Source organism: Lacerta agilis, chromosome 8 (assembly GCF_009819535.1).
Source record: "Lacerta agilis isolate rLacAgi1 chromosome 8, rLacAgi1.pri, whole genome shotgun sequence".
Lineage (NCBI taxonomy): Eukaryota > Metazoa > Chordata > Lepidosauria > Squamata > Lacertidae > Lacerta > Lacerta agilis.
The window spans coordinates 78576621-78589300 of NC_046319.1; the positions used below are offsets into that span (position 1 = coordinate 78576621).

Genomic DNA, 12680 nt, shown 5'->3' on the forward strand with positions numbered 1-12680 from the left:
GCTTCTTCTGCAGAGGGTACTCTGGGGCAAGCCACAAAATGTCCCAGTCCCATCTTAGTAAGCATATCCACAATGACCAGGACCACAGTCCCTCCCCTTGATGTGGGCAGGTCCGTGATGAAGTCCACAGAAATTGCTTCCCATGGCCCGCTGGGTGTAGGTAAGGGCTCCAGCAGTCCCACAGGGGCTGCCCTATCCCCTTTCGCCCTCTGGCATACTCCACAGCCTCTCACGTATTCCACCACATCTTCCTTGATTTTGGACCACCAAAACTCTTTGGTCACTAGACACAAGGTCTTATTCTTTACGAAGTGCCCTGCGGTGGGGTTGTCATGGTGTTGTTGGAGAATCTTGGCTCACAACTCCTCCCCCAGCACATATAGCGATCCCTTGTGGTATAGCAGACCATCTTTCTCCTCAAATTCACTGTCTCGGTTCCCTTCCTGCCTTAACTCTGCCAGTTTCAATATATTCTTCATCAGCTATTGTAACACTCGGTACACTTTGACCATAAAACTAAGAAACAATAGCTGATGAAGAATAAACGAAACAGGGCCTTGTCCTGGAGTTAACTGGAGTTAACAATCGTTGTAACTGGAATTTGTTTTATACTTTCAACAACACAAATAGAGAAAATAATTGTTTATTTCGTCCTGGCCTGAGTCCTTGCAACCTTTCTACTTTATTTCCTATCATCAAACACCGACAAAATCTGCCATCTTCTCTCCCCTGTAAGTCGCCATACTAATGTAATAGTTGACAGACCTCTGCTTGGATTGAGTCAGCACAGGAAAGTGACACTAGAGTAATTTTGTGATAAGGGCTCTGGGTCAACAAACTGCCTTCCTCCTTCCAGAACTCAGAATGGGCAATTCGGACAGGTCACTACACTGGACTGAGGCCGATTGTGACTGTCACTTTTACAGAACCCGTCCACCCTGTGCGTCAGAAACAGGAGCAGCTGCAGATCAAAATGAGGTCTGCTCCGTATAGGGATAAAGGTATTTCAGTATGTCATCCCTAAGAGAAAGTGCGGAAGCAGGAAGCACATGATGCTGATAATAATAATAATAATAAATTTATTTGTACCCCGCCCATCTGGCTGGGTCTCCCCAGCCAATCTGGGCGGCTTCCAACAAATATTAAAATACATTAAAATATCACAGATTAAAAACTTAAGGAAGTACCTCATTAAAGAGTAGCTTCCTTTTGAGGAGCTTTGCTCCCTTTGGAATTTTTCGGTTTCAGAAAGCAAATTTTGGATGCCACTAATGGCCACAAATAAGCAGACAGACAGATTGGACCCAGTTTGGCCCAATTCACTTGTAAATTCTCTAAGCTGGCATTGGAGAACCTCTTCATAGATTGCGTTGTAGGTTATTTGGCAGAAGGGAAGGCAGCATTTGGATTTTCTGCCTTGGATGATAATAGCTCATTTCCCCGCTGCCTCCAAGTGTGTGTGTGTGTGTGTGTGTGTGTGTGTGTGTGTCGGCAGAAGTCAGAACAAGAATCTCCATCAAACACCTAATTTAAATAGCGGATAATATTTTGTCTCACTCTTCCGCCAACATGAGTATGATCCTGCCTCTAGCACTGGGTGGAGCAGGCATTTACTGGGATGTAGCCTCTCCCCACTTCTAGTCCTCCCTCTGTTTAGGCTTTTGGAGGGGATTCCTGCTCTGCCACTGAGCCTCTTGGGCTTGCTGATCAGAAGGTCGGCAGTTCAAATCCACACAACGGGGTGAGCTCCTGTTGCTCTGTCCCAGCTTCTGCCAACCTACCAGTGTATACCAGTGCAAGTAGAGAAATAGGTGCTGCTGTGGCAGGAAGGAAAACGGTGTTTCCGTGTGCTCTGGCTTCCGTCATGTTCCTCCGTGCACCAGTAGTTTAGTCATGCTGGCCACATGACCCAGAAAGCTGTCTGTGGACAAATGCTGGCTCCCTTGGCCTGAAGTGAGATGAGCACCACACCCCATAGTCGCTTTTGACTGGACTTAATCATCCAGGGGTCCTTTACCTTTTTACTTTTCCATGCCTTCTCTGCCTCCAGCAAATTGCGACAGCGAGGAAGTTTGCCAAATGTGCTGGTTCACACCGATGCCCTTCTATAATGGCACTGTTGTGTTGGATGTGTTGGTGGAGAGCAACGGCATTGGTCTCCCTGTGCAAAGCAGCAGGTGAGGGATACGTTTCTAGTTTGTAGACCCAGCAAGAACATTTTCACGCGTGCCAGTATCTTGCTTGTGCCATATTTTGAATGAAACCTAAAACAAAACAAAACCCGAAACCATCAATCTATTACAGAAAGAGAACTGGCAGCAAAGCTCTCTTGATCAGCTCAGCAGAACTAGAACCATCTTCCAAGGGGACACAGCGAGGCCTGTTCCATCCTCCTGGGTGGAGCCAACTGCCATGTGGCTCCTCCCCTCCCAGAACTGTTTCCTTCACTGACAGTTCCATTTGGCCATTATGTAATGATTACATCAATGCGTTGGTAATTGAACTCGCTAGTTTTCCCCTCCCCTCCCTATTCCCCCCCCCATCTTTTGTATCAAGTCTCTTTGACGGCAGAAGTGTGCATGCACACGAAAGCTCATACCAAGAACAAACTTAGTTGGTCTCTAAGGTGCTACTGGAGGGAAGTTTAAAATTTGTTTTGAATGGAATTGACAGCTTTTAAGAAAAAGCAATATATAAATGTAGCAAAATAAAACACATAATTCTTTTCTCCTTATTTATAGGTTTGCTATAAATATCAACGGCTATGTAGGAATTGCTCAAAATGAGGTTAAGATCAGGATTGGAGAGAAGGTAAAATGCTGGGGTTGGTAGGGATCTTAAGCAGCCTCACAGTCTGCTAACCACTGCTGTTTGCAGTCTGCAGATGTGGTTGCATTTGCCTGTGGGGGTTAAACAGAGTTTTAGGATCCCATCTTTGGTAGCACAAAAGCATAGGAATTACCAGTAGGCTGCAAAGCCTCCTTTTGAGCAAGTCCAGCTATGAAGTAAGCTGGCTTCCTCCTCCTTACCCTGCTTACCAAAGAATTGCACAACAACTTGCAAGGTAAGTTTGAAAATTAGATTTACTTTATAATCATGAATTAGTTCCTTACGACAGTAGCAGTAAAAACTATACAGTCTGATATTTTCCTTTCTCTGCATATTCTTAGAGACCGGGGGGGGGGGCGGGGGGGGAGCTGGTCACAGTGGGGGCGCACGGCGTGCAGACTCCCTGGTTTCTTCAGCAGCTTCTTGACCCCCCTCCTGTCCAGCCTCTGCTTCAGCCTCAGAGTCTTAACTGTACTCTGGCCCAGACTCTTCCTGCTCACTAAACCCTGTTGCCCCTTTAGCCTCGGGTACCTTCTCCCCGCAGTCTTCTCCCTCTGACCACTCATTGTCATCCCACCACCAGTCCCCTGGCTCTGAGCCTTATTCCCAGTTCCCTGGCTGGTGCCTCCCACCACTCCTCTTGTGTCCAGCCAGTCCACGACACTCCTTGCCTCTGCCCTTATGGATGGGGCCTGGCACGGTCCCCATGAAGTTTTACCCTTGGATTCTGTAGAAAGTTTCTGTTGGTCCCCAGTGGCTTTGGTGTGATAGACAGACTCTTCTCTCTGGTCCCTTCTTGCCAAGCACAGCTAGAGTCTTTGAAGAGCGTTCTTTCTCTGAACGACCCATCACGTCCCTTGTGGTACACTTACGGACAAGCCCCTGTGCTCATCCTCGGCGGCATTCCCCGGAGCAAGATTGTCTTCATGTCGGACTCGTTGTTTTTAGATTACATTCCAATAGAGGTAAAGGGGAATCGAGCCCTCTGCATAGCGCATCTCTGACATGGGATCTATGTGTTGGCCGGGGTGGGGTGGGGCTGGGACTCCCCCAATGGTTCACACATGGGCTTGGTGCCGGCAAGTGAAGTTGTAGCTGTCCAACGGTGGTGGACCTTGACTTCGGCAGACCACATGTTTTGTACCACATGTGTGTCCCAGGTTAAGCCCCCAGCATCTCCAGTTGAAAGAAGCTCAAGAGCTAACACCTTTAAACACAGAAGATGCCCATTATAGCTAACAAAGCACAGAATTATGGGAATTCCCACACAACTCTTAACCTAGTAGGAGCTGAGCCTGTTTCTACTCTTGCCTCTCTTTGTCTCCTTTTCTGCTACAGGTGGGCATTGACAGCTGCTGGATTGGCTCCCTCTCATGCCCACAGGGTGCATTCTCCTCTGCCATTGTTGATGCCATTAGTACAGAGAGTACCCTGTTCATCCGGCAGAACCAGCTTGTCTATTACTTTACAGGACATTACCCACTCTTGCATGTGAACACCTCTGGGTCTGGTACGTGAGCCTGAGAAGCCAAAAGGCACAGTTTGGTATTGGTTTTTTGCCACTTTAACTGCCATGCCTTCCGTTACGGAACAGGTGGAATTCCAGTTTGGCGAGGGTATTGAGAGCTATGCTCTTCCGTTTTCTCTGGGGGCAGGGAATTATTAGTCACATTAACGGCTATCCTGCCCTCAACTTGCACTGGCTGGACAAGGATGGAATACGGACTAACCCTGGTTGTGGCGGTGCATCTTGAAGGTGTGCCACTGTGGAGGACCCACCCTCATGTAGCACCTTGGTTATGCCACAGTAATTCCATTGGCAGCACAATGCTGACAATGGAAGTGGCAAAAATGGACAACCGGGGAGAAGCCAGTCCTGACCCAACAGCACTGACTGCCAATTAGTTTCTGGGCCCAATTCAAAGTGCTGGTTTTGGCTTATAAAGTCTTAAACGGCTCAGGACCGCGGGACTTCAAGGACTGCCTCTCCCCATATAAACTGACCCAAACCCTGTGATCATCCTCTCAGGCCTTTCTTTGTGTGGCCTCTACATAAGACATAGGTTGACAATCTAAGGCTCATGGGCCGGAAGTGGCCCATGAGGGTTACTTAGCCAGCTCATGAGCCGCCCCCCAAACTGAGCCGCCCACTTGGCGAGTCACCGCATGCTGTGCTAAACCAGCGTGGCGTGGCGCAGGGACTCTCTTCCACAGCCCCCAAAATTGCTTCCGTGCATGCCCAGATGCCGGAAATTGTGTCTGCGCATGTCCACGGCGCCAGAAATTGCTTCTGCGCATGCCCAGAGGCCGGAAATCACTTCTGCGCAGGTGCAATTTCCGGCGTCTAGGCATGCGTGGAAGCGATTTCCGGCGCGGCGGACAGTCTCAGACGCGATTTCTGGGGTCGCGCTGCGCCGGCCTGGTGCACGGAGGATCTCCCCAGGAGTGATCTGGCCGACTCCCGACATAAGAGGTTCAGAGGGTGGCAACATGAGAATGGGCCTTTTCTGCAGTGGCTCCGCATTTGTGGAATGCTCTCCCCAAGGGGCTCACCAGTTGTCTTCATTACATGTATTTAGACGCCAGGCAAGACCATTCCTCTTCTCCCAAGCCTTTGGCTAATTAAACAATCTATGGCCTTTTAAACACCAGTGGGGGGGCGTTAATTGTTTTTATTTGTTACGATGTTACGTTTTTGCATTTTTATATTGTAAACTACCCTGTGATCCTTGGATGAAGGGTGGTATAGAAATTTAATAAATAAAAATAAATTTAAGCCGGACGTGATCCTAGTAGAAGAACAGCAAAACATAAACCAATCTTCTCCTAAAAGCACCCAAGTTGGTGGTCAGCAGTGCATCCTGTGGGGATGAGTTCCATACTTACGCCCTGCCCTGAGTTTCCGCATATTCTGCTTCATTAGCTGAGCCCGAGTTCTAGAATTATACGAGAGGAAGAAAAACTCATCTCTATCCTCTTTTCTATACTATGCCTAATTTTATACACCTCTGTCAATGGCAGTCTTTTAGGAAATCACTAACATCACCATGCGGTTAGGAAAAGCAGCACAGTGCTGTTAAAAGCCCTTTCCTTAAAAACAGCCAGTTTCCCAAAACCTGTCAGAATTAAGCAGTATTCACCTGATGGTGGAAGGTGGCAAGGAGCTAATTAGTCTAGGCTTTCTAGGAAGGGAGCTCCAAATTCTGAGAGCTGATCCAAGAGGGCCCATTGTTGTCTCAGGAGACAATGGAGTGAACTCAAACCGCTGTATGAGCAGTACTGAAGTGACCTGCTTGGGGCACAAGCCAGTGTTTGGAGGTTCTGGGTTGCCCAGACGACAAGATTCCCACCCCACCCCCTTCAGCCTCGCTGATGTGGTCCAAGGGAAAGCTGAGCAAGAGTTGCCGAAAGGAAGCATACAAGGCACCATACAACTGTCTTAGGGATTCCACTCCAGATTTGTGTAGGGTTCATTCCATAGCCTTTTCTTCTCCTGAAAATATCCCACAAGGGCGTGGAGGTTGAGGATCAGAGTTTTCCTTCTAGATGGGCTACCTTCCCAGGTTGATGAGCCCCATCTGCCCCTCACTTCCCTCTACAGCATGTGCAGAAACCTCCTTTTTGACTGGTTGAGTCCATTTAATCTGCCAGAGTCTGGCTGCGCATGCAGGGAAGTCCCGAACTCAATGAGGGTTTGAGACCCATTGGCTGCCCTCACCTGGTTTAGCCAGCCTGTTGAAGATGTTCCCAGGTGTGACCACTGTCACAGGTTGACAGCTTCTAGAAGCCACAGGTGAGAGCTGAGTGCAGGGTGGGGACCAAAGTACCCCAGAAGGAGCACGGCGTGTCCCCCACCAGAGGTACTATCCCTCTCCTAACACCCCATACACCCCCTCATTACATTATAATCTGACAAACCATCTGGCAAACAAGGCTCCTAAGCCATTGCAAGGTGCTTAGAGTAACTGATTGGGACCATCTCTCTCTGGAATGTGCTACCTCAAGATGTTGTCATGGACCGTCATAAAGGGTATAGATAAATTCATGGAGGATAGCACTGTCTGTGACCACTAGTCACAATACATGTGAGAACAATACATGTGGGAACAAAAGACACAGAAGGCTACTTAACTCATGCCCTGCTTGTGGGTTTCCCAGGGGCATTTGGTTGCAGGATCCCGGGGTAGGTGTGGGCTGCCAGGTTCTTCACATTTTCTCTTATGTTTCTTTAGAGCTCTGGACACGCATATTGAACCATGTCTGTGTGAGAACCTTGAACCCAGTCATTTTCCCAAGTAATGGCACTGAATATGTGATTGCCCTTGGTGGCGGCTGGCAGGAAGGAGAATTCTTTCTTATCACGATTAAAGGTATTTATCTTGCCCCACATAGGACTATAGGACAGAATGGATGGGGGCTAGCTTGAGGAGGGGCATGCTCTTTCATTGTTCTGTACAACGGGGTGTTGAGCAAGACTTGAATGGTGTGGTCTCAGCTGGATGATTTATCAGTGAGTCTAGGCCAGAGATGCTGGGTCCCAGAAAGCCCTTTCATATAGTAGGGAAATGTCAATTTCTGTAGGATATTGGAGGAGATTTCAGGTACATATTTTTAATTCTTTGTTTATATGGACTGTCCTCAGGTTTTAAGCTACGTTTGCTGATATGTTTGATATTTTTCAGTCATTAGGTAATTCATAATTGCCTTATTTTAATGTGTTTTAAATTGTGTTTTTACTGTGTGGATAACTCGGAACATTTCCTGACAAATTGAATAAAGAAAGTGGGTCGGTTTTGGGGCAGAGCATGACTTCTGGATCATAAGTAGGGTATATGTGTTCTGGCAATGGGAGGCTTGGTCCATTGGAGAGTGGGAAGGGAGGAGCAGTCCACTCATTTTAACCCTACTCATGGTTCCTTTTTCTTTATAGATGGGATTGTGAAGGCTTCTGGATCCTTGAGGGAAAAGGACGAGACAGTATGTGATTTTGTAAAGGGTACGTCCATTTAGATTTTTAAAACCTGCCTCCCACTGGGTAGCCTCCACAGTCTCGTGCCACTGTTGTGAGCTTTGTAGCGAGGGAGGTAAAGCCAGAATGGGCAACATATGTCTTTGTTTCCGTAATCACCATTCAGAACCAAAAATCCAACAATGTACAACATGGGTGGCCAACTGCGATCAGTGGCGTCGCTAGCCTCTGCGCTGCTGGGGGCGGCGGCAGCGCAGAGGCACCCCCCTGGGGGAGGGGCACGACGCGTGCGTCGTGACGTCATCATGACGTCACGACGCACGTGTATGCAGAAAGGGGGGATTTCCCCCTTTCCGAGGCTTTTTTTCGGCAGGGGGTGGTGACCAGCGAGGAGGGGGTGACAAGCGCCCCCCCTCGCTGGTCGGCCCCCCCCCGCCGAAAAAAGCGGGCGGAAAGCCTGGAAAAGAAGCAGAGCGGCGCTTAAACGCGCCTGCTCTGCTTCCTTTCCAGGCTTTCCCCGCCCCCCCCCCGCGGTTTTTTTCGGCGGGGGGGTGACCAGCGAGGAGGGGGGTGACAAGCGTGACCCCCCCTCGCTGGTCGTGCCCCCCCCCGCCGCAAAAAGCGGGCGGAAAGCCTGGAAAAGAAGCAGAGCGGCGCTTAAACGCGCCTGCTCTGCTTCCTTTCCAGGCTTTCCCCGCCCCCCCCCCCGCGGTTTTTTTCGGCGGGGGGTGGTGACCAGCAAGTAGGGGGTGACAAGCGTGACCCCCCCTCGCTGGTCGGGCCCCCCCCGCTGAAAAAAAGCGGGCGGAAAGCCTGGAAAAGAAGCAGAGTGGCGCTTAAACGCGCCTGCTCTGCTTCCTTTCCAGGCTTTCCCCACCCCCACCCCCGCGGTTTTTTTCGGCGGGGGGTGACCAGCGAGGAGGGCGTGACAAGCGTGACACCCCCCTCGCTGGTCGGGCCCCCCCCCCGCCGAAAAAAAGCAGCGGAAAGGGGAAAAGGAAGCAGAGCGGCGCTTAAACGCGCCTGCTCTGCTTCCTTTCCCGCCCCCCCCCCCCGCGGTTTTTTCGGCGGGGGGTGGTGACCAGCGATGAGGGGGTGACAAGCGTGACACCCCCCCTCGCTGGTCGACCCCCCCCCGCCGAAAAAAAGCGGCGGCAGCACCCCATCCGTGTGCTGCTGCTCCCGGGGTGACGGAGGGCGCAGCGGCGCGTGGGAGTGGCGGGAGGGGTCGCCCCCACCCGCCGCTGCTCACCCTGTCACTGGGGGCGTACCGCCCCCACCGCCCCTCCCCAGCGACGCCCCTGACTGCGATCTACTCACAGAGTTAAAAACTGGCAGTGATCTATCCCCTTTTGGGGGTTTCAGGTCAAAGTTGCTGAGCTTTTCTTAGGGAGGAGGAAAGCCCTGTTTTTGGAGGGTGCAGGGCAAAAATGTTGAGCTTGTTTTAGCTTCTTTGGGGGGGTGGGTGCCAGTGATCTATCACAGACGTCCAGTGATCTACCAGTAAATCACGATCTAGATGTTGGACGTACAACATGGAATGAGATGGGTTGGGGAGAGCTGTTTTTCTCCGTGACTGTTATTTCTTTATTAAATTTATATCCTGTCCTTCCAAAGGAATCCAAAAATATTGTAAACCACCCTGCGACCCTCAGATTAAAGGTGGTATTAAGGTTTCTTTTAAATAAATAAATAACTATATGCACTTCTGACACATATTATTTCATAGAATCGTAAGCCTTACTGAAAGATACACTACATCCACAGCATTCCCCTGATGCACCAAGCTTGTAACTCAAATCAAAAAAAGAAATGAGATTCGCCTGGCATGACTTTTCTTTGAGAAACCCATGCTGGGTCTCAGTAATAACAGCGTCATTTTCTAAGTGCTCACAGACCAACTGTTTAATTGTCTGTTCTAGGACTTTTCCTGGTCTGTTCTAAGACCTTTCCTGGTAACAACATCAAGCTGACTGGTCAGTAGTTACCTGGTCTTCTCCCACCCCCCTTTTGAAGATGGGGACAACATTTGCCTCCCTCCAGTCTGCAGGGATTTAGCATTCCTTTCCACTTCCCAGGAAATCCTCCCAATGCACTTAAATAGCTCCACTAAATGATGATTCCCAGAGTTTTTTGGAAGATGACATTTTAAGCTGGTATAAAAATCAACATATGGGTAAACAGAGACATGGCATAATAGTAGGAGCAATGTGGTCTGTTCAGAGTGCGTTCAGAATGATCAGTACAAAAAGGTTTGCAGCAAAAACCAACTCTGGTTGGCTTTGATTGGCAAGCACGTAAGACATTACCAAGGCACTTTCTTCACAGTTTTATAATTACTTAAATATTTCTGTATCTCTTTTTCAAGGCAGAGGTAAATAATAAGTATGTGGGTGCAGTCAGGGGCGGAGCAAGGGGTGGTGGGGGGCGGGCTGCCCATGGTACCGCCCGTGGGGGGGTGACACTTGGGGCGACGCCCCCCCCCGATTGGTGCCGCCAGCGCACGTGGGGCGCAGAAAGTTTCAAGGCTGCAGCGCGTGAACAGATGCACAGCGTCTTAAAACTTGCCGTGCTGCCGCATGGAAGGGGTGCTGGCCGCTCGCGCCCGCCATCTTGGGTGGACGGGATGCTGCGCGCGCGTCGTGATGGCACGGTGCATGCGCCGTGACGTCAGGGCATGCGCGCGCTAGGTAACGGTGCGCCGCCCCCAGGGGGGTGCCCCCGCATTTGCCGCCCCAGGCGGCAAAGCGGCTCCCTATGCCCCTGGGTGCAGTCTTACGCATGGGGGAGTAGGAAGTCTGACATTGGAACCAATGTTTAGTTTGCTGGGCTGTCTGTAATGAAAATGGCCAGCAGGAAGATCTTCTCACGCCACGAATGCAAAGCCTACAGTGACTTCTTTTTAAATAATGCAATTTTCCCATGCCCCAATCTTCTTCTCCCTTCTAGCTTCGGCATGCTCCATCAAATGGGCCACTTACTCCTTGACTGATAACCAGATATTTTTGCTGGTGCATGAGACGGGAACAGACAAACACACCATTGTGGTATACTTTGCAGGTTAGACTGGCTCTCTTAAGCGTTATTCATATTGTTTATTGTACTTGAAATTCAACTTGGTGATGTTAAAAAATTCAAAATCAAATCTATTCTGGCAATAACCTGTCAAACAGTCAAGACACAAGAAGAGAAAGGGACAGATAAAAAAAGAATAAAATGAGCAAATTCAGGTGCACTGAAGTTACCCTCCCACATGCTAGAAGTGCCAAAATGTGATTTGAGGGCACGGAAACTGAAGGAAAATAAAATATCATTTGGAAAAGAAGTTGAAATACTGAGACCCTTTCTACTGCATTATTGTCCTATTAAATTGTCTGAAAGACCCTATAAGGCATGAGTGTGTAGAACTGGTTTCCTGTTTGTTAGTAGCAGCCAGAGGTTTATACAGTGGTACCTCAGTTTTTGAGCGTCTCGGAAGTTGGGCGTTTAGTTTAGGCTTTGAATGCTGAAAACCCGGAAGAAACTGCTCTGCTTTTTGAACGCTTTTCGGAAGCCAAAATCCTTCCGGAAATGCATGCTTTGGTTTTTTAATGTTTTGGAACCGAGGTTCCACTGTACATGGGAAAATGGAAAGTGGCAAATGTACCATCAAATAAAGAGGAGTACGATATAATAAAGAGCTATGCTTTTCATGGCTGAATAAACTTACTTTATTAGATTTAGAGAACAAAATCAAAGGCAGGATATCCACAGGCAAAAATGGATTAATTTTATCGATCACTTTAGTTGTTATCAAATGTATGGATTCACTATATTCTGACAGAAGGAAGCATACCGGTATATTAGTCCAAGTCAATTGCTGTTGTACTCCATAGAAAATTCAGTTACAAGCATAATTTCAATCCAACTAATCGTAATTATACCATGTTACATCTTTTTCTTTTTTTCCAAGCTTATGCATAAATGGAATAAAGTAAATAAGTAGGCAATTTTAACATTTGGATGTTTTCTCTGTTCACTTTGCAGATGACAAGCGTTTTGAATTTATTTATCATATCCCTGAAAAAGTTCCAAAGGGTAAGTTAGACTGCAGCATCTGAGACAAGGCAGAATCTGCTGCTGCTTGCACAACACCTGTGCACTCTGCGTTAAGCCATAAAAATTAACACCCAGGGCTCCAAACTTGCTAACAGAATATGCAGCTTCCACTTCCCCCTTTATTGTGCATTCAAAGGGATGGGGGCTAGGATGGCAATGAAACCCTTGGCACTTCTGATTGCAAGTATAGGAGGATAGTTAAATGGCAGACAAGTTGGAAGGGGCTTTGAGTATGTGTTAATCCTGGAACTCTTTGCCAAAACCCCAAGTTCTGAACTGAAGGGAATTCATAATGAGAGCAAGGTATGCAAATATGTGGAGTGGATTCATGGGGCGGTTTTACATTGCTTTGTCATGATTCCTCACAAAGCAGCGCATAGTTTGCGGAAGGTCATCAGAATTCCCTGCTTAAGGGACAAATCACTTGTGTCATTAATGTGCACCGGTTTCCCCCTTTAAATATCAGCTGCAGGAGAGGTCCCCCCCTGGTTTCCCATATGTCAGTAGTGGGGAACCCCTGGTTCTCCAGATGTTGTTGGACGGCAACTCCCATCAGGCCCACCGAGCACAGCCAATGGCTAGGGAAGGTAGGAGTTGCAGTTTAGCAGCACCTGGAGGATCAAAGGTTCCATACACGGGGGATGGAGGTTGTCTAGCAACAGTGGTCAGACCACAGCTTCCTCAACCCTGCCGTATGCCACGTTATCACTATAATATTATATTATCCCTCATCTCTAGAGAACTGACTCAGGAAAAGGCAGTCCATCGAAATCTGTGTTTCAGA

The 12680-nt window shown here is 48.6% G+C and overlaps 1 pseudogene; it reads left to right on the forward strand.

The window, feature by feature from the left end:
- LOC117052066 overlaps positions 1 to 12680 on the forward strand; it is a 53582-nt pseudogene that overhangs the window by 5699 nt on the left and 35203 nt on the right.